Consider the following 24481-nt stretch of genomic DNA (forward strand, 5'->3'; position numbering starts at 1 on the left):
CAAAGCAGAGGGGATCTCATAGAGCAATTTATCCAAGCTCTGACCCACTGTACACACACACACACGTACACACACACACACATACACACTGAGAGAGAGAGAGAGAACTGAAGAGAGAGAACTGAAGTTTGGCAAAATAATGCATACTCTAATAAAGGTTTATTAATGGTTAATCTACTCCTAGCATTTCCTAGTCTACTCTATCTCCTTTAAAAATATGTTCTGGTTGCGGCCCACTAACTTGATTGTACGGCTCCTTAATGGATAGCAGGCTGTAACTTTCAGAGAACGGTGTAATGCAGGCTGCCTCTGTTCTTCCATGCTACTTGTGGTTTCTGCTCTGCTCAGAACAGAATGGGGAGGAAAACAGGCCCTGTAGCACAATATTGGCGGGTGAAATTTTGTAAACCGGCCCTCCCTTCCTTTTGCATTTGGCCTGAAAATTCAATTAGATGCTGAGTCCTACAATGTATTTGAGGAGCCCAGGAGTGCCCTAGAGGATGAGACTGGGTGGCTCCCCATCAGGGTGAACATTTGCCTTAATTACTGTGGCAAGATTTGCATCAGTGGTATTAGTCCCTGCCTCACTTGAGACCTGCAGTTAAGTGGCCACATTCAGGTTCCAATTTCCTGGTGATTTCATAGTGTAGGCCATTTGCAATCAAAACTAGGCTTAGAGCCCAACCCTCTTAACGTTTTGCCCACCCCCACAAATTCAGCAAATAAAATGACTCTGGTTTTCATTCCCTAGAACTCTTTTCTTTGTTTATTACATTATTGTCAAGACAGTTTTTGAAGAAAGCTGTTTTATTTAGCAAAATAGCTTTATGGCATCAACTTCATATATCTTCTCCGCCAGATCAAAACAAGCTTGTAGTATCAGATGTCACTGAGCACCATGACAGGCAGATGCACATCATCCCTGTGCCCAGCTAATGATAGCTTGGCCTGCCCTGGCGTCAGCCGCTCCAGGCAGGGCCAGCGGGTGGTGTGGGGCCGGCACCGTATCTCCAGCAATTTGCAGATAACAAACGTGGTTCTGATGATGTTACTAAAGATCTGTCCATTTCAAGATTGGATTAGACATTAGGAATTTAGAGGGCTTTTGATTGCTAGCATTTTTAAGAATAACAATTAGAGTGTTGATCCTAAAGTCCAAAACCCACGTGGACAGAGTTCATGTAATTGGCTACTTTATGTGCCTCTTCCTAGATTGCCCTGTGTTTTCAAAACAAGAGCCTATTTTAATCAAAAGAATTCAGAATGAAATGAGACTTTGAAAACTCAGCCTATATTTGTCTTGATTTCCTTAACCGACATCTAGAAGAAAATATGAGCTCAGGAGTCCCCTGGGTTCCTTCCAGCACTGAAGCCTGTAAGCTCCTCCAGCTGGAACCAAGCTTCGAATGCACTTGTCAGTCATGTCCTATGAGAATAGATACTGCCTTCCATGTTTTTTTGGTTCTGATTTCCGTGTTTGAAATGATGAAAATCATTTGTCTGTGCTTTTAAAAAATGGAATTGCTTTGTGTTGGGAATTGTGCTGACCATTTTTAACTCTACCTTGTTTTGGAATCACTAACCTGGCCAATTTATAGCCAAAAATCAGTATCGTACAGTGAGTAATGAATGGCATGGTGACCGTGTGAGCTAATTCATGCCCTGCCTCCCCACCACTTGCCCCGCGTCTTAGTCCTCGGTGATGGTAAACAGAATGAGGACCCTCTCCCAACCGTGATGCGCCTCAGCCCTTGTCCTTTCCTCTCATAAAATCTTCTTTCATAGAAATGGTCATTTCTGTTCATATCTGTGGACTGTAAATAATGAGGAAGTCATTTTTGAGGTGAAAACTGCATTTAGACTCATTCCAATTTTGATGGAAACTTTTAGCTGGTGGATGGCATTTTGTTTTGTCTTGGTTTTGCATGGAGTTATCTTAATTTAGGGAGATGAAACTAGTCTGTGATCCAAGGTCTCACTTCCATCGGACCTCGGGCAGTGTGGCTGCCTGAATCATGCCTGGATGCCACAGGTGCTTAGCCGGCCAGTCCTGTCGTAACTGTCACTAGTAGCTCAGGGAGTGCAGAGGTGCCAGCAGACACCATGAAATTGGCCTCATAAGGCATCTGTTATGTTGCAATGGTGGCAAAGCTGCACACGAGATAGGAAGTGCAGCCACTGAGAACTCACAGTAGAGTGTGTGTAACGTAAAAGGGTGAAACCCATTGCACACCACTGTGTACTGCCTCCTTGAAGTCAAATTTCCCCCATTACCAAGGAAAAGTCTTTTTCGGAACAGGGCTGCTTGACAGGATGACATCTGGTGATAACATTTATTCCTTTGGAAATCAATCTGTGGAAGCGAGTTTCCAATGACTGATGAGGAGAAAAATGAATTGGCTTCGCCCAGCATCCAGCTTCTTATCCTGGGAGCGATAGCTCTTGGTCTGTCATCCACGCAGCTGCCTGGTGCAAAAGCCAAGTTTGTGCAGTCTGCAGAGCACTCTTCCTGAGCTGTGGGCTGCCAGGCGGGGGACAGGGGGGCCTCACCATGCAGCCTCCTGCCACCCACTGGTCATCTGGGGAGACTGGCCTATCCTTTCAGGAGACCCAGTTGCCCAGATGTTTTCAAGGGCCTAAGATTTAGGCAGTTGCTCCATGGATTCTAGGAGAGTCCTTGAGTTGGAGATTACAGGTGACCTCAGAGGAAGGAGTGAGAACATCTGGGTCATGCGTTTCTACTAGGAGTCCACAGTGAAAACAGGAAGAGAAATTTATGATAGAGAAGTCTAACAACTTCCTTTCCAACTTCGCCTTTCACGTATGCTGGATACTCCAAGACTTTGCATTTACACGGTCATCACAGATCCACTTTGAGAGAAGTAGGGTAAAAAGAAATAAATACATCGTGCTTTAGGTGTATTTCTACACATCTTAACTGATAGGGGATTACATTTTCACTTGTGTTTATTGTACAGACTCTAGACAGATCCTGCTCTTTGGCAGGTAAAACAAATATTTCTTAAAACCTAGAAAGACCCAAAACAATTTAACAGAAACATTTTGGACCATTTTGGGCCTCAGCAGTTAGGCCCCAGTGCAGCAGCGGCAACCATAAACCTCTTCGTAGGTGCTAAACCCAGGTGCTCCCTGGCACTGACAGCCTTATCTTAGGGCTCTCTTATCGCTGGTTTTCATTTCTCCTAATAAAAGTGATAAAAAGGTTCATCTTTTAAAGAAACAAGGACACAGAGGCGGATTCTCCCTGACACTAGCACAGCTCACGCCCAGGCCACTCCTGCAAGGCTCTGCTCTAAGTGCAAAAGCTGGAAAAGCTACAGGCCCCGCAAAACACAGAGCAACCCTGCAGGCCAGGTCACCTTCCCTCTTCTCTGCTGTCCGACTGGCCCTCCACCATGCCACATTCAAAAACTCAAGTCACTTAACCTCTCAAAATTCAGCATCCTTTTCTGTATAATGGGGAAAATACTGGACTGTTGTGAGGATTAAGTGATGAGAGTGGCTCAATGAGGTTGACAGCTATTACTGTCATTGTCATTATTTGCCCTCTCACAGGCAGGCATGCCACAGTCATTTTACTGAAGTTGCTTCAGTGGGTCCTGAATTAGGCCCTGTCCTTTGGGAAAGACAGTCCTGGTTCAACACTTGGCTCCCTCCACAGGGCAGCTTAGGAGTGTAGGCCAGTTTCATCTCTAGAGCCACAATTCTCTGATATATACAATGAGATAATTAATTATTGACTCAAGGGATTGCATGCAGACACACACAGATACACACACATACACACAACACACAGAGTTACACACAGGCACACACACAGACATGCTGACAACACACAGAAATACACATAGACACACACAGCACACAGATATACACACAGACACACACAGACAGACATACACACAGACGGGCACACACAGAGACACACAGACACACACAGGAACACACACACAGAGACATACACAAAACACACAGACACACACAGCGAGACATACACACAGCCCACAGAGATACACACAGACACACAGAGACATACCTACAACACACAGAGATACACACAACACAGAGACATACATACAATATACAGAGATACACACAGAGACATACACACAGCACACAGAGACACAGAGACACACACAGACACACACAGACATAGACAGACATACACACAGACACGGGCACACACAGAGACACACAGACACACACAGGCATACACGTGCAGATAAGGTCATATTAGCTAGTTCAGGAGGAGAAAGAGATAAAGATAAAGTAATATTAGCTAGTTCAGGAGGAGTGAAAGAAGCCTTGTTTTTCTCCACTTTTTATAGAAGAGAAAGTGAAGATTTGATTCGAGGTAAGTTCAGCACAAAAGCATATCCCAGGCTCTAGCTCCAACTGCACCCCTTTCTACCTCATTCCCAGACCCCACCTAAGCCTTTTCTTTTCGAAATCTTCTCAGGCACACTGATACACATACCTCAGATTTTTAATTTTCCAGCTGTATTCACCAGGTGCTTGGTCATAATTAAGAATCCTGTGACGTGTACCCCGTATGTTTAAATTTGCTGCTGAGTTAACTCTGTGGCGGCCTATGGACTAGACCTCTGCACATGCAGTGGGGAACTGCAGGGCCAGATTTGAAATCCTGCTATCTTTTCATCTCCCTTGTAAAAATAACATCAGGCAATGGGAATACGATGGCAGAGGTCACCTGTGATAAGTTCTGTTTATGGCCATTTTACTTCTAGAAATACAGGAAGCGTCAGGATCTCAGGGATCAAGGAAGCCAAAATGTTTTTCCACTCTGAAATAGTGACTGACCAGGAGTTCCCGGCCACGCGGCCCTGTGGGAACCGCCGCATGGCCACTTTTGTGAAGTGGACACGTGTTGGTCCCATTGAAAAGAAACTCCCCACCCGTGGCTCCCTCACACTGCCCAGAGGCCCTGCCACAGCGCCTGTCAGCTCCAGCCAGCTTGCAGGGGCGCAGGCGCAGAGCGGTTTGTGCCCTTGCTGGAGCCAGCGCAGGGCACGGGGTCCCTCCTGGATCATGGACGGTGCTGCCTAGGTTCTGTATTAAAATACAGAGGCTACCGCGTGTGCTCAGGGAATGCAGCTACAGCAGTGGAATGAACATACTGTCCATTCCTTACCCCAGCTCCTCACCTGTCCTCCACACGCATATCCCTGGCTCCCTTTCCCTAGTAAGGAGACTGAATTGAAACTGTGGCTTGCCCAAGGCTGCATACCTGTGCTCCTTCTGAAGCCCAAGTCACTGGCTCTAGAATTCTAATCTGTGAGGTAGCCACTGAGGATGTTTGTCAAAACGAGTATTTCTGTGCCTTGCCCCAGTGCCACGGCCCAGGAATCTGCAGTTTTCACAAGCACCCCCAGGTGATTCTGGTGGTGTCTTTGATAACCACTTCTTCAAGGCCGTACTGCCTGGAACACAGAATCCCAGCCTCCTCCATCCTTCTTGCCTAATGGCCTGGATGCTCTGAGATCTCCAAGGGAAGGGAAGGTCACACAGCCATCGCAATAGTAACCTCAGCTGACAAAGCCTCCCCCATAAAACTTATTCCCCGGTGTTTTTTAGTAGGAAACAATAAAACTGTAAAATAAAACTATAACCAGCCCAAATATCCATCAAAGAGAAAATGGAGAAGTAAATCATCGCACATTCACCTGGACCGGATCTATTGTAAAGCCAATAATACTGAAGCCCCTTCCAAGGCCCTGGGGGTCCTAACAGTGCACTGGCTGTGTCTACAATTTTTATTATGAAATTTGCATAACAAAAACATTTTGTCTCATTTGTGTGATTTCTCCTTCCAAATATACATGTCACTTTGTATTTGATTTGTATAAGACCCAGGACCTACAAACCCTGTGTTTGCCCCTGCAGCCACCCAGGGAAGGACTGCACAGCAGCAAGACATATTGCCATGGATTGTGTTGTGCCCAACTAGGGACAGTGCAAATAGATTCTGTAATTTGCCTAACAGTGTCTATAGGATGATCCCATTTGTCAAAAAAAAAAAAAAAAAAAAAAGAACTGGGCTTTATTGATGTCACCTAAATGCATCTAAACTTTTTTTTTGCCCCATGCTCTTCTGTACTCTTGATCTTTCCCCGAATTTTTAAAAACATGGCACTCATTCCCTTATTTTTCCTACTTAGAAAAGTATAGATGATTTTATCATAGGAATTTTGAAAAAAAAATTAATATAATGAAGAAATACTCAAATAGTACCTCACAGCAGTAACTACTGCTAACATAAATAAAATCTGTATTTCTTCTCATACAGACCCTAGAGTTGCTTTGCCTGACACTGTAGTTGATGGAGAAAAGAATCTTTATCCTTAGCCTCCATCTGGTTGCAGACCATGAAGACAGGGCAAAAATGAGGGTATTGGTAGCTTCGTTAGAAACTGAAGCCTCGTTGATTTTTTTCAAAACCTAAATAGCCTGTGTTTCTCCAAACAACTAATTTGCAGCCTTCAGCAGCCAGGACTGGCAGGAATGGGACTCGGAGGCTGGGGAGAACTATTCCGTCCTGAGGGTGGGCTGAGCCGACAGCATGTATGACCTTCCCACAGTCCCATATCACATCTGCTAAGAGACATGATGGCAACTCCATAGGATGAAATACTCTTCAGCCAGTAAAAAGTATTTTTGGAAAAATATTTGCTTAAAAAAACTTTATTATATGTTGTTAAATGAAAAAGAAAACCTTAAGGCATCAAAAATAATGTGCAGTAAAATCTCACTTTTGTAAGTAAATATACCTGTTTAGTATTATGCATAAAAAGAATCCTGAAAAATACAAGTACTGTATGCATATTGTTGTTAAGTATTTTTTCTGTTTGCTTACCTATAATCCTAATTTTGCTTCAAATAACATGTTCCTCCAGCAATATAAAAATAAAATAATTAATTTATCTTACCATCAAACCGATAGTAAGAACAGGCAAACCTGGCCCTCCACACTGCCAACCTTTTGTGACTCAAGGCTTCAGTTTCCTCCACTTGTTAAAAAGATTCAACAAAGTAGTTGAAATAGTATGTGAACCAGTAAACCCTAAAAGGTGTCCAGTGTTGTCTGTGAGCAAATTAAATGATTTGATTCTGACTCCCAGAGTCTTCTGGTTTCAAGGCAGTGGGGAATCAGAAGAGAGCCTCAGGTGGCCTCTCCTGAGAGGCCCTGGAAAGTGATGAGAACCTGGACACTGGCAGCTCTTAGGTCCATCAGTGTCCATGTTTTCCCTCTACTCTCTCACTCCTTTCCCAGGGCCTCAAACAGGAGATGAAAATCAATTTCTAAAACATCCCTCTGTGTGCTCTCTCGTATCTCTCCTTTTCACACATTGTGGTGGCTTTCTCTGTGTTCCTCTGTTGATTCAGTCTCTGGAATTAGCGGATCAGGATTCCATGCCCAGAATGCTACAAAGACTGTGCTTGAGTTCTCCCACATCTCACTCAATTACACAGAAGTTTCAGATTATGTAACAGATGCTGTGCTGGGTTAGGCAGAGCCTTCTGACTTGTTTTGCTTTATTTTAGACCATGAGATGGGTGAGTTTTTCTTTTTAATGCCACTTTCTTCTAAGAATTAAAAGCCGCCACTTGGCTGTCAGTGTTGGAAATCAGAGTGATGGTGCAAGCCCTGAGGAGGACAATGTCCTTGTCTATGAAAAGGTGAAATAATTGCTTGAAATCGCTAAGCAGGACATGCAGTCCCAGATGGAGGGGGGAATTCGGGAGCTGGTTGAAAAAGAGTATTTGGCACTTTGCAGCCTTGAGAGGCACAGAGGAGACACCGAGGGGTTCACCACCAGAGTCACCATCATCAGAGAGGCATCCAGCTGTGTCCACCTGGGACTCTGCCTTCAGGACGTCTTGCCTGGCTGGGAGCTGCACAGGCAGACCCCTGGGACAGGGTGCCGACAGCTCTGGGCACCCCCTCCCAGGGTCTGGTTCCTGAGGAATCACAATGTGGATTTCACAATCACTTCCAGTGTCTTTTGCCAACCTCTATGAACAGATGTACAATTAAAAGAAAAGACAAAGGAGTCCAATTCGCAACGCTGTAAGTGGAGACATTTTAATGGAAAAGGACAGGCTAATGAATTGAACTTAAAATCTGTGACAGAACCGACGCATAAAATGTGCTGGTGTTTACAGATAATACAAGGGGGGCTGCATCTGATGGTTTCAATCCTCTTTTAAATTTTTTTTCTGAGAGATCCAGCCAGCAGACTGCCAGTCTTGTCAGAGACGTCAGTGGTGGCCACTCTGAACGGAAAGCAGCATCTCTCGGCATCTCAGCATCTCTGAGGCGCTGCTCCTCAGCGGAGACTGTGGTGACTTTGCGTTTCAGCGCACATCCGTCCTACGATGCATGAAAGTGCCCAGGGAATGGGCAGAGCTGGGAGCTCTGAAGCCCTTTCACCTAAACCACCCCGGGTTGCCTGACCTAGTTTTCCTCCCAATTTTAATTATGTCAAGTACTTCACAAAGGCCTCCTTGGGGGCACCGTGAGCTCACTGTCATCAGATTGCTCCAATCACAGCTGTGGCTCGCACACAACCGCCATCTCTGCCCCAGCAGATGCTGTGTGTAAACAGTTGTATTAATTACATCTCGAAAACATGGTTCTTGCCAGATCCTCAAGATTTGGGTGCAGCCTCTGAGGTGGGTGGGAGGCTCAAGGGAGAAATGTCTGCAGGAAATTCTTCCCCTCCGAGAGGTCTGTTTTCTAAGTTATCTAAGAGCTACTGCAGCTGTTTACTGCAGAGTGACCCTGCTCAGAGCTGTGGTCACCCGAGGCTTTGAAAGGTGACCTCCGCTTCCGCCCTGGGTGGAGCACCGTGCTGGAGACCCAAGCCTGCCAAGGCCTCATTGTCATCTCCACACGCCGTCCTTGGGGTGGGCCGCTCCTGGGACACGCAGACAGGAAGCTGGCCACCTGAGCCACTCACAGGCTCTATCTACAGTCAGCTGCCAAGCCTCACGTCACACATCACTGCTAGTCTTGGAGAGCTGGCAGGGCCCTGAAGTCAATTGAACACTTGGATGACAGAAAACTTGCCACTGCCAGAGGCAATATGCTCCATTTTTTTGACAGTTCTAACAATTTTTCTTTAAACTGTCATAAAAGATTGCTGCTGTGAATACCAGTGTCGGCGTCCCTGCCTCACCTTTACCTGGTGCTTTTCCACCACACAAGACTGTTTCTCCTCGTGCTGGCCTTGGGCTTGCAGACAGCTGACTCTTCTCCCGCGGCTGAGCAGCCTCCTCCGAGCGACCCTCTGACAACTCTGCTCCTTCTGACAACCTCTGCAACGGCTGCCAGATGTGAACAAGGGGCCTGGGCAGAAGGTATCCAGGAAGACTGGAAACTCGAGGAAGCCTGCCCTCTCCTGTCCACCAGACTTCACACTTGCGTCACTGGGCTTTGGGACCTAAGTCCTCGTCATTTGTTCCTTTTGCAGCTCGTGCTGTTCGCAGCACTTCCTTCCAGCTTACTGAGGTCCACTCAGATGTGGTATGTCGTCCCCACCGACACAGTTCTGCTCCAGTATTTCCCTGTGTTCTTTCTGTCGCTCTATTTACTGAATCACCACGAGAATGTGGAGCGAGGCTGAGTTCTGTATTTTAACACCACTTTAATTCTCACCTACTGAGAAATCCATCCTCTTATCACTGTGCTTTGTTTAACCTGTCACGAATCTGTGAAATCCTATCAGCCAGCCTGCATACTACCTTTTAAGGTGCAGTTGAATCAGGAGAAACTTGCCTCACACACTGCGTCCGGGCACAGCATTGGCTGAGGCTGCTGCCCTGACCTGTCCGTTTTGTAGTACTGCCCAGCTATGAAACAGGTTAGCAACATGTGACCTGCATTTAGGAGTAACAAGTCTGTTTGTACATGCACATACAGCAACTTTTTTAAACTGTCTATATTTCTTCCTGAGATAGGTATTTATAATATCTCCATCTTCTTTTCCATTTTGCAACTTAGAACAAGTTTGCCTGTCAACAGTTCTCCACAGCCTACTGTGTTTTCTAGGATTTTCTAAGGTTGAGCAACGGAGGTTCAGCAATTTTGACTTAATTTCTTCCCATCCCTTTTCCATGCAGGCCAGAAGCCTTGGATCACGTGGTGAGGGAAGAGGCTGTGCTATGTAGGGAAACTCTGTACCGAAGCTCAGCTCAGATCATGACATTCTCTTGACTAAAACCCTCAGTTTCCATCAAATTCCTCACTCTGGCATTAAAGCCTGTCACTGTGTGGCCCTGAAAGCCTCTCTGTTCCCTGCCTCTGCCCTGCAGGTCCCTGTGCTCCACAGAAGCCCACTTCTGTGACCCACCCCCACTCATCACCACCTTCCCTCACCCAGAGCCTCAGCTCCCCACTCCCACCTGTAAGACCCCTACTGGAAAGATTCCCACCTGCCCCTCAAGATTAATCTCTAAGGACATTTCCAAATGCCTCTCCCCATCTCTCAGTCAGATGGTTTTGCCCCCTCCAGAAACCACAGCCACCTTCAAGCTCCAGCAGGGCACTCCACTCCAACTTCTGCTGGTCTATCTGGCTCATCTTACCCGAGCCATCCTCTCCAGGTGAAGGGCTATGTCTAACTCAACTCTGGCTTTAAAAGCAGCTAACACACTGCTCTGTGCATATTGCTCACTCACTAAGTTGAACTGGACTTGGACATGCACACTGAACTGCAGTGTCTGCTGCTTCTTGGTGGTCCAGCTCGTCAAAAGAATAAGATTTCAGCAAAACAACTTAACACTTTTTCTTTACCAAAAGTAATGTTAACAATATATAAAAAATATTGGTTTTCCCCTGATGTTTCTATTAAAATGCCTTTAGGAAAAAACATTTTTCAACTCTTTAGGGTCAGAATTAAGCAATGAAATTTGTATACCACATGTATAATGTGTATGTTTATCTAAGTATCTGTTCATTTATATATCTTAAATTGAAATTTTAAAAATTATTTTAAAAACTCCTGACAAACATTACCAGGAGGCACGCCATTTAACTGTTGGTTGATATACCTAGCTAGACTGTAAAATCAGATTTTGTTTAAAGCATGGAGGAGAGGGAAAAATTAAATCCTGCAGATTTTGCAGACCTTAACATCTTTGAAAGAGGAGCATTTCAGACAATGTAATAAAAAGGCCACACGCTTTGACTTCTGTAGATCTTAAAAATTCTTCTGTATAGTTTCTTCTTCCTTTGAAGAAATTAGGAAGTTTGGTAAGATGGAGAAAGATATAAGAATAGACACCCCATGTGGGCCATGAAGTATCTTTTTGCATCGGAACTCTTAGTGCAGTTTCAGTATTTTGTTCCTCAGGAGGGTGAGCTGCTTCCGAATAGCCTCCCCTTCTTTGAGGTATCCTCTGTTGGTGAACTTTGAGAGCATCCATTTATGAAGTTGATTATCTTTCCCAGTCTCTGCAAGCCCTTCCGTATGTGTCCTCTCTGAGCAAATCGAATTGTGTGCTTAATACATGGAAAGGGATTTGGGAGGGGTTGCTTTTTAAACTGATTTCTTAATTAATATTATGATTTAGTTAACTAGACAGCCTCATTGCAGAAGTTCATAACCATAAGTCTTCAAATATATCTCCCTTCCTAACACCCTGTAAATATGCTTTTGTAAAGATACCCTTACAGAGTGTGATCCACCATTTATGAACCTGCAGCATCGCATTCAGAGATAAGTGGAAAGCTGGCAGCTTTTCATTTAAAGCACAAGCTAAGAAAGTTGGTCTAGACAGAGCTACAGAAGGGTAATGCTTAGGGAGGGAATGATGTGCCTGTGGGTGGTGGTGGTTAAATCTGACCAAAGAATGATGTCGCGGGGGTTTGGATATTGGATGGCCCACATTGAGCCACATTCTTTCAAACACAAAAGTCTGTAGAAATATGTCCTGTAAAAGACTCTTAAATATTCTGGAAACTGTCTCTTCCTTTTCACATCCTTATATATATTTGAACCTATGCCTACCAGTCATGACATATGACTATTCATACAGATTTCATCATCTCTGGTTTTAAGAATAAAGGATGCTGTATAGAAGGCTCACATCTTTTAATTCACAAGAGTGAAATTGTTTTGAAATGACATTGTTTCTAAAAATTCACTACTTGCATTATATTAACTTTTATTTTTCCATGCCAGAAGGATAGAAGTTCCAGTGCTCATATTAAGAAACAGCAATGTCAATCAAGGCCCAACTCAAGCCCAATTTATAAGAGTTATAAAGGGCGTGTGCCTGTTCTGTCTAGAAGCAGCCTTGGGCAACACTGAGTAGGATAGACCATCTGTTGCTACTGATAAAGGAGCAGCTTCTCGAATGCTCCTGTCTCGTAGGCACTATGCTGAGTGCTTTGGCCCCTCATCCACAATCTGTGTGGCAAAAGGCATTGCAGGCAATTCAGTGAGGAGACCGAGGCATGGAGAGCAAGTGCCGTGGAATTCCCTAAGGCCGTGCAGTGAGCACATTGCCAAGCTGGGTTGAAACCCTCCTCCATAGGCTCCCGACTCTGCCTCTGTCGCCACTACCACACTGGATGATACCTGGTAGATGCAGATGTCGAGTCCCGTGGATTCTGAGACAGGCCAGGTTTCAGTCCCACCCCAGCTGCCTATTGGCTGGATGACCTTGGCAAGTTGACTTTCTTGAGCCTCATTTGTCTCATCTCTCAATTAAGAAAACCTGGGGCCTATCTTTGGGGGTTATCTGAAGGATTCCAGGAATGCATATGGCACTGTCTACAGCACACCGTAACTGTTTCACAAATGATGAGGAACAATTTATGTTCTTAGTGGAAATATGTCGGCGTGTGAAGTCACAAAGCTCTGCCCTGCCTGGCTTGATCCAGTGCCTAGGCACTGCCCCCTCTCCCCTCTCCCCTCTCCCGTCTCTCCCAACTCACCATAGGAGGCTGGGCTGCCTCAGTAATTCTGAGGGGCATTGACTCTTTTCATTCAAAAATTCATGTTACCGCCCCTGCCTTTTTTCTGTTGTTTTACAATGCAGTAGGAAGTGGGCAGACGGTCAGGAAAAGTGATAGTCATATATTGCTTGTGCTTTGGCTTCATTTGATCCAATGCGGATCAGCTGCACTGAGAAAGCTACTCAAGTGAAAGAGAAAAAGTAACTGAAGGGAGAAATCTGGGTGAGTAAGAATTCCAGGGATAGAAGTATTAATAGCAAGCTTTTTGCCTGATATAGTCACTTTATGCTGCAGTGGTGCCCCTTTAGAAAGTGATTGTACAATGGATGTTTGCTTTTGATTTTGGATTTGGAGTGTAATGAATGTTCTAAATTATTATTAGAGGAGCTTGCGGTTGTTACATCTCTGCCTTTATTGCTTATTTTTAGCCATTTCCCCTGATGTCAAATGCTCACGCAAGAATGATATATTCAATAATAATGTGGTTCCTTCAGAAATATACCACATACCTTTTGGTGTGGTTTGTGGATGAGAAGAGTGGGGAATGCACACGTGGGAAACTGCAGAAGGATTATGCCTTCATCGTTTCAAATATTTGAGATGAAACTAGATCATTTGCTGTTGCTTTTTATTCTCATTCTAAGTGCTTTTCAAAGTCAGCGCTAATATTTTAAAATGGTTTTCTGTTGTTGGGAGAGAGGGAATTACTCTATTACTTTCTGATAAAACAGAATCTTTTATGATCAAAGAGAACTAGGCTCTAGTAGTTCCAGTATCCTAATGTGGACACTAATTGTTTCCCTCCTTTTCTTCAGGGAAACAGGTTCTACACAAATGATAGCCTTGTGAACTAGCCATGGGCACAACTGGAGAAGCATTTAGGGAGCTTTAGTGCAAATTGAGACCACCTACACATCTGACTCTACAGGGTTTGACAACACCCAGGGTGAATCACAAAACATCATTCTAATTAGGGCTTATATAGAAAGAGTAAAAGAACTCTGATTTCATCCTAAAGATTATTTAAATTAGCCAATGTTCCAAATGCATCAACTATTTTAATTTAGTTGTTTTGATTTAGAAAAAAACACATCTGTTTGGTAGATAAGACATAATTTAAGACAAATGTTCTATTTGATAAGCTTTTAGAAACAACTTATTTTTATTCTTTCCTGTGAGATAACTCAGATGTGGAGAATGTGATAAAAGTTTCAAGCATAAAATAAGAAGGGCTGACACACATAGATTTCTGGGTTTTCACTTGAAAACAACAAAAGTGAAGAATATGGTAAACGAGGTGTATCAGGTAGTGCAGAGTCCCCAGGAGACCTAGACACCCAGGTCTGGGAGCCTAGCGGCAAGGGCTGGACGTGGGATGACCTCAGCAGAAACTCACAGCCACCGCTATTCCAAAAACCCAGCAGCAGCTCAGTGCAGGGCAATGCTGATAGTGCAGTACCTGCAACCCCGGAGGGGAGCTGGATGTGTCAGGTACACACATGTCACTGCTCCCCCAGCAGTACATGGAATAGTGTGCGTCCAGGTGTCTGTAGGGCCCCTCGCCCTAACTCACAAAACCATTCTGGGTCAGAAGCCACCAACACTGTCATCCTCCTCCCTTTTTTGAGAACCCTAGTAAGTCCCTCCAGTGGGCCAAGCCCACCTTTTCCCTTCATTCTGTGGCAATATGCCTTCATTTCCTAATCAGTTTTGCCCTGCTCATTCAATGCAAAATGGATCTGTTTTCCTTGGGCACCAGTATGTCCCACAGTTGTTTATTAATCTTCAGTTCTATTTCTTTTACACATCCCTCCAAAGATCAGGCCTGCACTGCCTGTGCACTCCACAATCCACAGGCCTGAAGGAAATGTTATCTTTGATGTAGAGACTTAAAATAAAATTATTCCAATTAATTATTTCATGCAAGAGGCTAGTCCTGACTCTAATTCTAAGACATGTCTCCTAAACTCTGGAAGTCTGATGTATCCTGTTATCAACATGTATCCTTAATGTGGTGGTTTGTCATTTATCCTCAAAGCTGCATTGTAAAATGTATACTGCCGTACATTTTAAAGTCAGTTTTATAAAATCATATTTAGAGATCCTGGTAAAAATCTATCAAGTCAAGACGTTACCTTATTACCCATGGAATTATCTTCAACTCTTATAGTTCAAATGTTCAGATATTCCTGAATTGGCTTTCACAATAAACATCCTAAATATGTAAGTAGAAACATATATATTGCCAGATTTGTGCCTTCCCAAGCAAAATTAAAATACAGGAAAAGTCAGTCTGTTTGGCCCATAAATAAATATGTGTGTGTGTATGTGTATGTGTGTGTATACATATACACACTCAGAAAAACTAGAAGCAGCAGCATATTTTGGCAGCATTTGGTTTATTGGAACTCAAACATTCGATTGTGCACACAGACTAGTTTATGTGGTAACAATTACGTATTTCTTCCCAGTTCCTTGCCTTCTTTCCCTCCCCATTTTTTTCTTCCTGATAGTAGGTGTATACTTTTTTCCTGTTTCCATTGGTAAGCCACATGACAGGCAAAATGATCAATAGAAGAATATTGTTCCCTCAATCAAGAAAAATGCCCATTGGGTTTTGTTATTTGATGACGGAGACCTATTGTTTTTTCGTTTTTCATTTTTTGTTTTCCCTGGCACCTCTGGAATTAAGTAATATAAAAAATCTGTTATTTCAGATGTTCATGTCTAATGAATTTCATGTGAAATACTGGCAGTATAACCCCAAATAGGGGAAATTTGTGAAGAGTGGATGCTGGAGGACGTGAGACATCTGCACAGAATTCATCTCTTCCAGCATCTTGCATGTCCCAAACACTGCCCTGCCAGGCAGAGCATGCTGCAGATCGCGGCAGTGAATTCCACTTGTTCAGAGCACATTTGACTTCCAAATTCTCAAGGCCACAGATCTGAGGACAGAACAATATTTGCATTTGAAATTGGAAGATTATTTTTTGCTCAAGTGCCTATATGCTATACAGAGTTTGCCTACTCTGCGTTATCTTCCCCCTGTTCCCGTTATCTGGCACAAGCTATCCAAAAGACAGACCCACTTGTAAAATAAATGGGTTGCAAACTAAGGAAAATATTTAAATCCCATGTAAATGGTACTATACTATGTATAAAAATGTCAAGAAACAGAGAACAGCTCATGAACACCTCCACTGCTGTATAAAAGAACCATCTTTTTTCTGACTCCTATTGGACGCCTTAGAAAAATTTGTATTTCCTCTTTAGTTATTGTGTTTGAAAGATGAAGTTGAGACAAAAGTTCTATCCTTTTTAAGTTGGCAAAACTTCTGAAAGGTGATTGTTAGCTGCACTGTGACTCATTCCAAATGCAGAAATCTCTGACCCCGAGTTAGTCTATTTGTCATGCAAGAGCCTAGAAAAGCCCTGAGTGATAAGAAATGGCCATAGGCCATTCCCACAGAATTTTCAACAAAAATAGAATCATGCTTATGTTCTAAGTCATGACTTAGAGCTTATAATTCATGTTCAGAACTGTCCATGTTCACGCACAGGGGCCGCGTCACTCCGCCAGAGCTGCCCACACAGGGTGCAGGTGTGCAGAGGAGTCTGAGGCTGTCTCTTCCTCTGTTGTCGGGTATGTGGGTTATCTCCATAAACGGCTGCCATGAGCATCCTTGTTCACACATTTTTAGGTACTTGAGCGAGTCTCTGTGGGATAATTTTGGGAAGTGAAATCTGTGGTCAGAGGTTTGTGAGTTTTACATGCTACATTTTCAGAAGTTGAGAAACAGCAGCAGGCCGAAGGCAAGTCGCCATGCCTGGGATTCATGAACACTAGTTGAAAGAACTGGTGTGATTTAGTCATGACAGGAGAGATGGGGAAGGGAGTTGCAGGTCGGAGGGCCCTCTTCAAATTCTCAAAGCGCAATCACTCCAAACCAAAATTCAATTTAATCTGTAGGACTCCAGATGGCAGAATAAGAGGCAATGAATGGGTGGAAGTGAAACAGGGCCAAAGTTTGACTTCATGTGCAACTTCCTAAGGAGTGATTTGAACTCCACAAACATGAACCAAGCACCTCGACACAGGCTGGGCAAGTTGCTGTTCTCTTGGAGCTTACATCTTAGTGGGGAAAGAGAAATGCATATGTAAACATATAAATCAGCAGGATACATTGTGAGGAAGGTCATGGCTCAGTGAGGCTACAATAGAGTGATACACTGGAGGGGGCTGCAAGGGAGGGAGAAGGTAGGAGGGACAGCATTTAGTAGAATGAGCAGCATAGTCCCATAGGAAGAAGAATTTATTGCCTCCTTAGGCAATAAATTCCAAAACCTTGAACATTAGAAAGGAAATAGATTAATGTGCATAGAGGATTAAATTATGTGATCTGCAAAGTCATTTAAAATCTATTTCCACGTAAAACATATTAATGCAATCTAAACAAAAGGGGTCTGGATACCCTCATCTTCTTCCCAAGCATCAAGTCTTTCTATAGTTAAACTGAGATGCTTTTATTCTTGGAAAATTTTAAGGAATATCTACAGCAATGGAAGAATCGGGTGTTGGGATGTGTTCCCAGGTAATAATGATTGCAGGCTGATTTGGCCCTTGAGGTGTGGCCTCATGGCCCTCTCCAAAAAAAATCAAGGACCTGCTACAAAGCACAAAGCCGACTGCAATGCTTGCTGCTTACTGGTTAGGCCAGCTCCTCTTTGCCAGGGACAAAGCAGAAAGCAAGACAAGACAGGTTCTGAAGCAGTAATTCAAAGCCTTCCTCGCTTTCCCATATGAGTCATTGCTAGTCAGAATATTACCTTTGCAGAGAGGCTTAATTCCAAATTTGCTCTTAAAGGGATATCCTCTCCTGATTTAGGTATAAACTTTTGACTCACAGGACAAATTCTGTCATTCCTTTGGGCCTAGGATTGCATTTATTTCCATAACAAAAGGGCCTGTTTGGTATTTCAGCAAATGAAAACAAAAATATAAAGCCCATCTCCTTTTGAATGAGTTCCAAAACAGTTCTCCACTGGACTTCAGAAGAAGAGGGAGCTCTGGACTGCTGGCTGGTTGTGTATTTGCTGTGCATTCCTTCTGGCAGGCTACCTCTCCATGCTGAGAAGGTTATCTGGATAACCAAGTAACAAAGTACATGAGGAGGCACAGAAAGAAAAATGTGAGAGGTACTAGCATAAACACATAGTGTATGTTGTTATGAGGCATCACATGATGAGATACTGCTGGGGAGGGAAGAAACGGGGAGATTCCTAGGAATTTTATGAGAATTTCCAGGGAGAACAAGTTTTGAGCTTTTTGTTAATTTAGAAAATTTACCTTATTTTTAAAAGAGTATGTAATATACCCCATGCTATAAAATTCTAGACATAGTAGATTTAAAAGCAGCATAATGGAAAATATAAATATCTGTTTTCTTTTCCTATTTATTTATTCTGTGCCAGAAGGAATATAGCCAAAAAGAGAGAAAAGGGGTCTCTGCAGAATTAGATGTCTCTGTGACTTGATCACTGCTAACCCGAAAAGATAATAAAGCGAAGCATGTATCCGGGTTGCTGCAGCCAAGCCTGCCCAGTCTGCAGGGCGTCCTCACACATGGGGCAGCCATCCCACCCCACACACTGGGAAAGGCGGACAGAGGCTGGGCAAAGCCCCCAATTTTCATTGGCACTGACCCCAATGATTTACAGGCCTTTGTTTCCCATGTTAAATGTCTTACGATCATTAAATTATTTATAACTCAATTAGCATGTGTCCAAAACCAGGAAGTTCATAGGAGACTGTGTGACTGGGAATTAAGGAGCAAAGCAACTTTCCAGTCTGTGATTTACTGGGTTTCCATTCTGTTTCCTGTTCGGATCCGGAAGTAGAATTTCAAATATTGCTTTTCATGCTTTATTTGGGACCGATTTTAGCCCCGCTCTCCTTTCTCCTGCCATTCGCTGGCCATTAGCCACCAGCCTCTGCACAATGACCAGCTGGCCCCTGGCAGATCTTGGGCCCAGGTGTGAAGTCGCTGGAGAAGCATTTCAGGGCCAAGATGGGAGTGATTTCATTTTCCATTGACACTATGCAGAAATGAAGGGGATTCAAGTGCCTTCAGAAAAGCTTCCTTCCAGCGAATGGAGTTTTGGGGATTTTCCAGACTTGCAACTGCTTTTATTCTTGGAAGCATCATTGTTGCTTTTTCCCCCTTCCATTTATATCCCAGGAACTGATTCAGAAACCATAGAAATTGGATTTGGAATCGCTGAATGCTAGCAGACAGCTGACTGCACTCTTCCCAAGAAACCCTGCCAGCTGGGTTCGGGTATCGCGTGGTGTGTGCTGTGTCTGCCTGGCCTGCTGAGTCCTCTAACTCTAATGGACTCCTTCTTACACCAAAGTGCACTAGAACTAAAGTGTTTTGCTTCATTCTTTAGACATTTTGTGGTTTAGGGCTCAATCAGCCAGGGTATGATTTGCAATCCACAGTAACCGGTTTCAGAGCAGCTGCCCAGCGAGGCAGGTTTCATCTCGCTTGCTAGACGTTTTGTTTTTTTCTTTTTTTTTTTTTTCTAAACCTCACACCTTTTATTTATCAGACTTGGATTCCAGTTCCCTGAGACTGTTTGTGCCACTGATTAGACAGGCCCGAAGGAGAACCCACCAGGCTTCCTGAATAAAATGCAGCAGTGACTATATTAAGAAGTTTTAAATTGCTCAAAATACTGTCTAAAAAACACTAAAAATCATGTTACTCTCTAGACTGAATAAAATCCTATAGAAATGAATTCCTGGACTTGACATGTAGCAAGCTGGCATGGGCTCGGGAGTGAGTGGGCTCAGTTAAGTGAGCTAAGATGAAATATCTGGTGCACAGGTGAGCACCCACCTGAGGAGCGTTTGGACATTATGATAGCCAGCTCATCTGTAGAGACCCGTCCTTCTGTATCAGCAGCCCACCAGATAAATGACGTGTAAATACCACATTTAGGAGGGCTTATGATGATGCCAATTAATGGAGACCTTTTTGAAACAGGAAGGAGGTGAAACATATCCCTTTGCTTCTATATCACTGTGTGCCGGCACTGTTTGCAGTATCTCGTTTAACCAGGAGTCACCACCTGACGAATGGCTGATGTGGGGTGGGGTCCTGGGGTGGGGTCCCAGGATGGGATTGCATGATGGGCTTGACGTCTCTGGCTGATGGGTACCAGAGCTGAGACTGGAACTCCTGGCGTGACTGAGGCAGACACCTGGGCTACACAGCCTCACCCACAACGCCCTCGCTAAGTGACACACAGGACTCACTGGCAGCAGGACAGCAGGGTCCCCCTACAGAGGCCCCCATTACAAACCGATACCCAGCTTAGACAACAGGTTCTGCAGTCGGCGTCTCACCCCTTTGGGTCTCATCGTGACTCACTTTGATAGCCACATGATTTAAGGGTGATTCAGTAATGATTTGATGAGTGCTGTGGCTCAGGGTCATTCCCCTGCCCAAGCATTTCAAATTCCAGAAGTTCATGCCCTGCGTGGTGGGTGAAAAGTCTCAGGCCAACCATGAGCACACAGCAGCCAGGCGACTGAGGCAGCTGCGCGGGGTGGCACGTTGTTCAAACCCATAATTTGGAGTCAAAACAAACAGATGATTAGCTAGGGTGGTCACTTTCAATCAAGAGTTTTCACATCGCCTAGACATGGCCTCAGGATCAGGCCTAGTGTGGCCGGAGGCTGATCTCGCGGTAGATGGGAAGTGTGGCCTGAGGGCCATGGCTGCCCCCTCAGAAGGCCCTGTGGAGTGGCTGGTCAAGTCTCAGCAGCCTCCCGTGAAGCGAGGAAAGATCTTTCTGCTGGCCTCTGGAGATCGGTATTGGAATGCACAAGAAGGAAATGCTGGATGGGAATCCCACTGCTCTATGATACCGAGGCAGTGCATTTGCAGGCAGTGCATTTGTAGGCAGTGCATTTGTAGAATTGCTGTCCGAGGGTTTCTGTAACTGGCAAGGTCACCCAGGTAGTCATTGGTAGAGCAGGGACTGGAATCCCAGACCCTCGACTTCCAGGCCTGTGCACCTTTCTTTATCCCAAACAGCCTTACAGTCAAGTGCCAGTGCAACCCCCGATTCTCGGGTTCCAGTCTTTGTCATTTATAATGGGAATCAACCTTATCTTGATGATCCAGAGATAGTCATCAAGGAAGATTAAATTATCCCCTTAGACTCAGAGTGACCATATCATTTACCTTCCACACAAGGACACTTTTGAGAATGAAAAGGAGGAGACGTCTGTACTGGACACTGGATGACAGGCACCGACAGGCTGTCTGCCAGGGAAGCAGCGATTCCTGTATGTTGTAGAAAGTTTTCCAAAAGTCACCTTGGAAAGAGGTTTTGTTCCTTAACCTTCCGTTAAATAGAAAGTTCCGTGAATGAAAACAACTCCCTTCCCTAAACATTCTAATAATGACCCAAAGCTGCCAAGCCTGCCAGCTCTGCCTCATGGTCGTGTTGACTGCGTGAGACTATGTGAGTGTCTGCTACACAGCACACTTCCAGTAAACACGCTGTTGCCTCAGTAATCCCACAAAAATGTCCTAGTCAAATCACCTGGCACCCAGGAAATTTCCTTCTTTATTTTTCCCCCAGTGAAATATAGAGTTGAAAACACCTAATGGTTCTTTCCCTCTCCCATGTGTTTGCAGGAGGGTGGTTTTGGTTCCTCGATCTTTGATGTGAACAAATGTGATGTTTTCCACCACAGACAAGTAACCATATTCTTTGTAACCAATGTTACAGACAAGTAACATTCCCAATGTTTTTTCAATGTACCTCCTTCAATAGAGGATCGATAAGGAAAAAAAATCATTGACAGCCTTCTCAATTAGATTCACTATTTGATCCAAAAACATAGCTTAGAACTCTAGCTTTTGCTTAACACTCTTGCCCTATGAGTGCACAGAACTTTAATTCTGATACAAACCCCCCTGAATGTTTAGCTTTGACAAAGATGCCAAGGTGATTTGATAAGAAGTGGGGCTGTGTTTGGGCTCTGGGAGTTTTTGATATGGTTTCAAGTCCCATCCAAAACCCACAGACCTCTAGAAAGTAGGTGCCTGCCTTCCTGCAGCAGCCTTGGAGTCTGCTGGGGGTTTTAAGCAGCTGCTGCCAAGCCAGGCCCCACCCGACACTTTGATGGGCACAGCCATGGTAGCAGGGGTTTGGATGCTGCCAGGTGACTCTAACGTGTGGCCAGGGTGGGAAGCACTGCTCACAGAGGTGCCAAAACCAGGTTCTTCCCTGTGTTCTCACATTTCACAGCCTCAGTGTAAAAAGTAAGACATGGGCCCTCTGGAATACTATAAGAATATAGAAAAGCATGGTATAGTAAATAAAAGGCTCACAGAATTTTGTCATCTAGAAACAATGATTATTAATGTATTAGTATGTATTAGTGTGTGTTTTTACTCGTTAACGGTATATCCTGAGATATTTCTTATACCATTTAATATTTTAAAAGATGTTTACATTGGCCACAGTAGCTCATACCTATAATCCCAACACTTTGGAGGGCAAGGCAGGAGGATCACTTGAGGCTTAAAAATTAGCCAGGTGTAGTGGCACATGCCCGTAGTCCCAGCTACTCAGGAGGCTGAGGCTGGAGGATCACTTGAGCCCAGGAGTTCAAGGCTACAGTGAGCTGTAATTGCACCATTGCACTCCAGCCTAGGTGACACAGTGAGACCCTGTTTCTAAAATAAATAATAAATAAATTAAAACATTTAAAAATACATGATGTTTAATTATTAGAGTACTCAATTTTATATCTATGTATGCAATAATTTTTAACGGTCTCTTAATATTAGATTTTTAGCACTTTTTAAAAACTATTTTTTTTTAAATCTGTATTTCTAACTTTTTATAACAAGGAACCATTGACTTTGAGATGATTGGGGAATCCATTCTCTTCTTTTTTTTTTTTTTTTTTTTTTTGAGACGGATGTGGCCCAGGCTGGAGTGCAGTGGCCCGATCTCAGCTCACTGCAAGCTCCGCCTCCCGGGTTTACGCCATTCTCCTGCCTCAGCCTCCCGAGTAGCTGGGACTACAGGCGCCCGCCACCTCGCCCGGCTAATTTTTTGTATTTTTTAGTAGAGACGGGGTTTCACCGTGTTAGCCAGGATGGTCTTGATCTCCCGACCTCGTGATCCGCCCGTCTCGGCCTCCCAAAGTGCTGGGATTACAGGCTTGAGCCACCGCGCCCGGCTGAATCCATTCTCTTCTACAGTTTCCATGTCCAATAGACTTAAAGTATTAATCAATGTGTTTATGTGTTGTTATTTCTCTGGCATTACAAAAAATTTTAAATGTATTGTTACTACCTGTATAAATATCAGCTTTTGAGAGAAGGACATTGTGTAGAAATAATGAAACACTGCAACTTTTATTTGTATTATTTGTATTATTCTTTAAGTTCACATGAAAATTTAGTATGGCTTCAAAAAATATCGCAAGTTAAAATATCACCAAGACTTTGTTCAGACAAAAGTATCAGAAAAGTGAGCCAGGCACTTTACAGGCATGATCTCTTAACCTCACTATAGTCCTGTGAATAAGGATTATTTAAATTTCATTTTACCTGCCAGGATTATTGTAAAAATGCCAAGCACATTGCCTACACAAAGTAAATAGTCAGTTAATGGCTGCTATTTTTATGAGTTCCTTTTAACATATATTTATCGTCCTCTATTGGATTTAAGATGTTATATTTATCATCACCTAAGATTTTAGCTATTCCATCTCTTCAAAATAGATTCTATAATCAATGGCAGTATGGGAGAGTGACTCGCAGGTCTCTGAATCTCAAGGGGTTCCTGGAAGCCTTCCTAAAGGTATAATGAAACATTCGGCTTCACATTCCCATCCACAAGATCCCTGAAAATATCCCAGTCTGCTCTCAGGACCCAGTGACTTACCTACGCGGAGGCCGTGGATGGCACCTGGAACTTCCTGTGTGCCCTCCTCAAACTCAGCCAATACCATCATGCAGCAGCAGGCAGGTGTCTTTGCTGGGTAGTTGGACTGGTTGGCCCTGGGATTGCAGAACTGGAATGGGGAATGACATCAGGAAAGTTTATAATTATCAGGACAACGTGGATGGCCATAACTTTAAGTTTTAAGCGACAGCACATTATGGGGAGGGAGATGCATGCCCACAGCCATGCTTCCCGTGTAACTGGAGCGGGGTCTGAAGTTTGAAACAAGTGTTCCTAGGCACGGGTCATAGCGTTTGTTATCACCATACTCGATTTAGAATGGGGACAACATGTTGGTTCATGGTTACTGTTACAACCTTACTCATTTTAATACCTGAAAACATGCTTTCCCCATGCTGGGAACTGAAAGATTCTCCTAGGAAAAGAAAGGCTTGGCAACATCGATTCAAGAAGGGCATGCATTTTCCT

At 43.9% G+C, this 24481-nt stretch overlaps 1 protein-coding gene across 5 annotated transcripts in view; it reads left to right on the forward strand.

Moving 5' to 3' along the window:
- Window positions 1–24481, forward strand: part of EGFR (epidermal growth factor receptor) — a 192024-nt gene that overhangs the window by 73499 nt on the left and 94044 nt on the right. The window contains exon 1 of one of the 5 annotated variants that reach the window (XM_023232041.2): window positions 17928–18162. The exons of the other annotated variants lie outside the window; for them this stretch is intronic. The gene's annotated coding sequence lies outside the window, so the exon portion shown is untranslated. Of the gene's footprint in view, window positions 1–17927; window positions 18163–24481 lie in introns of those variants that run through there. 5 annotated transcript variants of the gene reach the window in all.

Source organism: Piliocolobus tephrosceles, chromosome 8 (assembly GCF_002776525.5).
Source record: "Piliocolobus tephrosceles isolate RC106 chromosome 8, ASM277652v3, whole genome shotgun sequence".
Taxonomy (NCBI): domain Eukaryota; kingdom Metazoa; phylum Chordata; class Mammalia; order Primates; family Cercopithecidae; genus Piliocolobus; species Piliocolobus tephrosceles.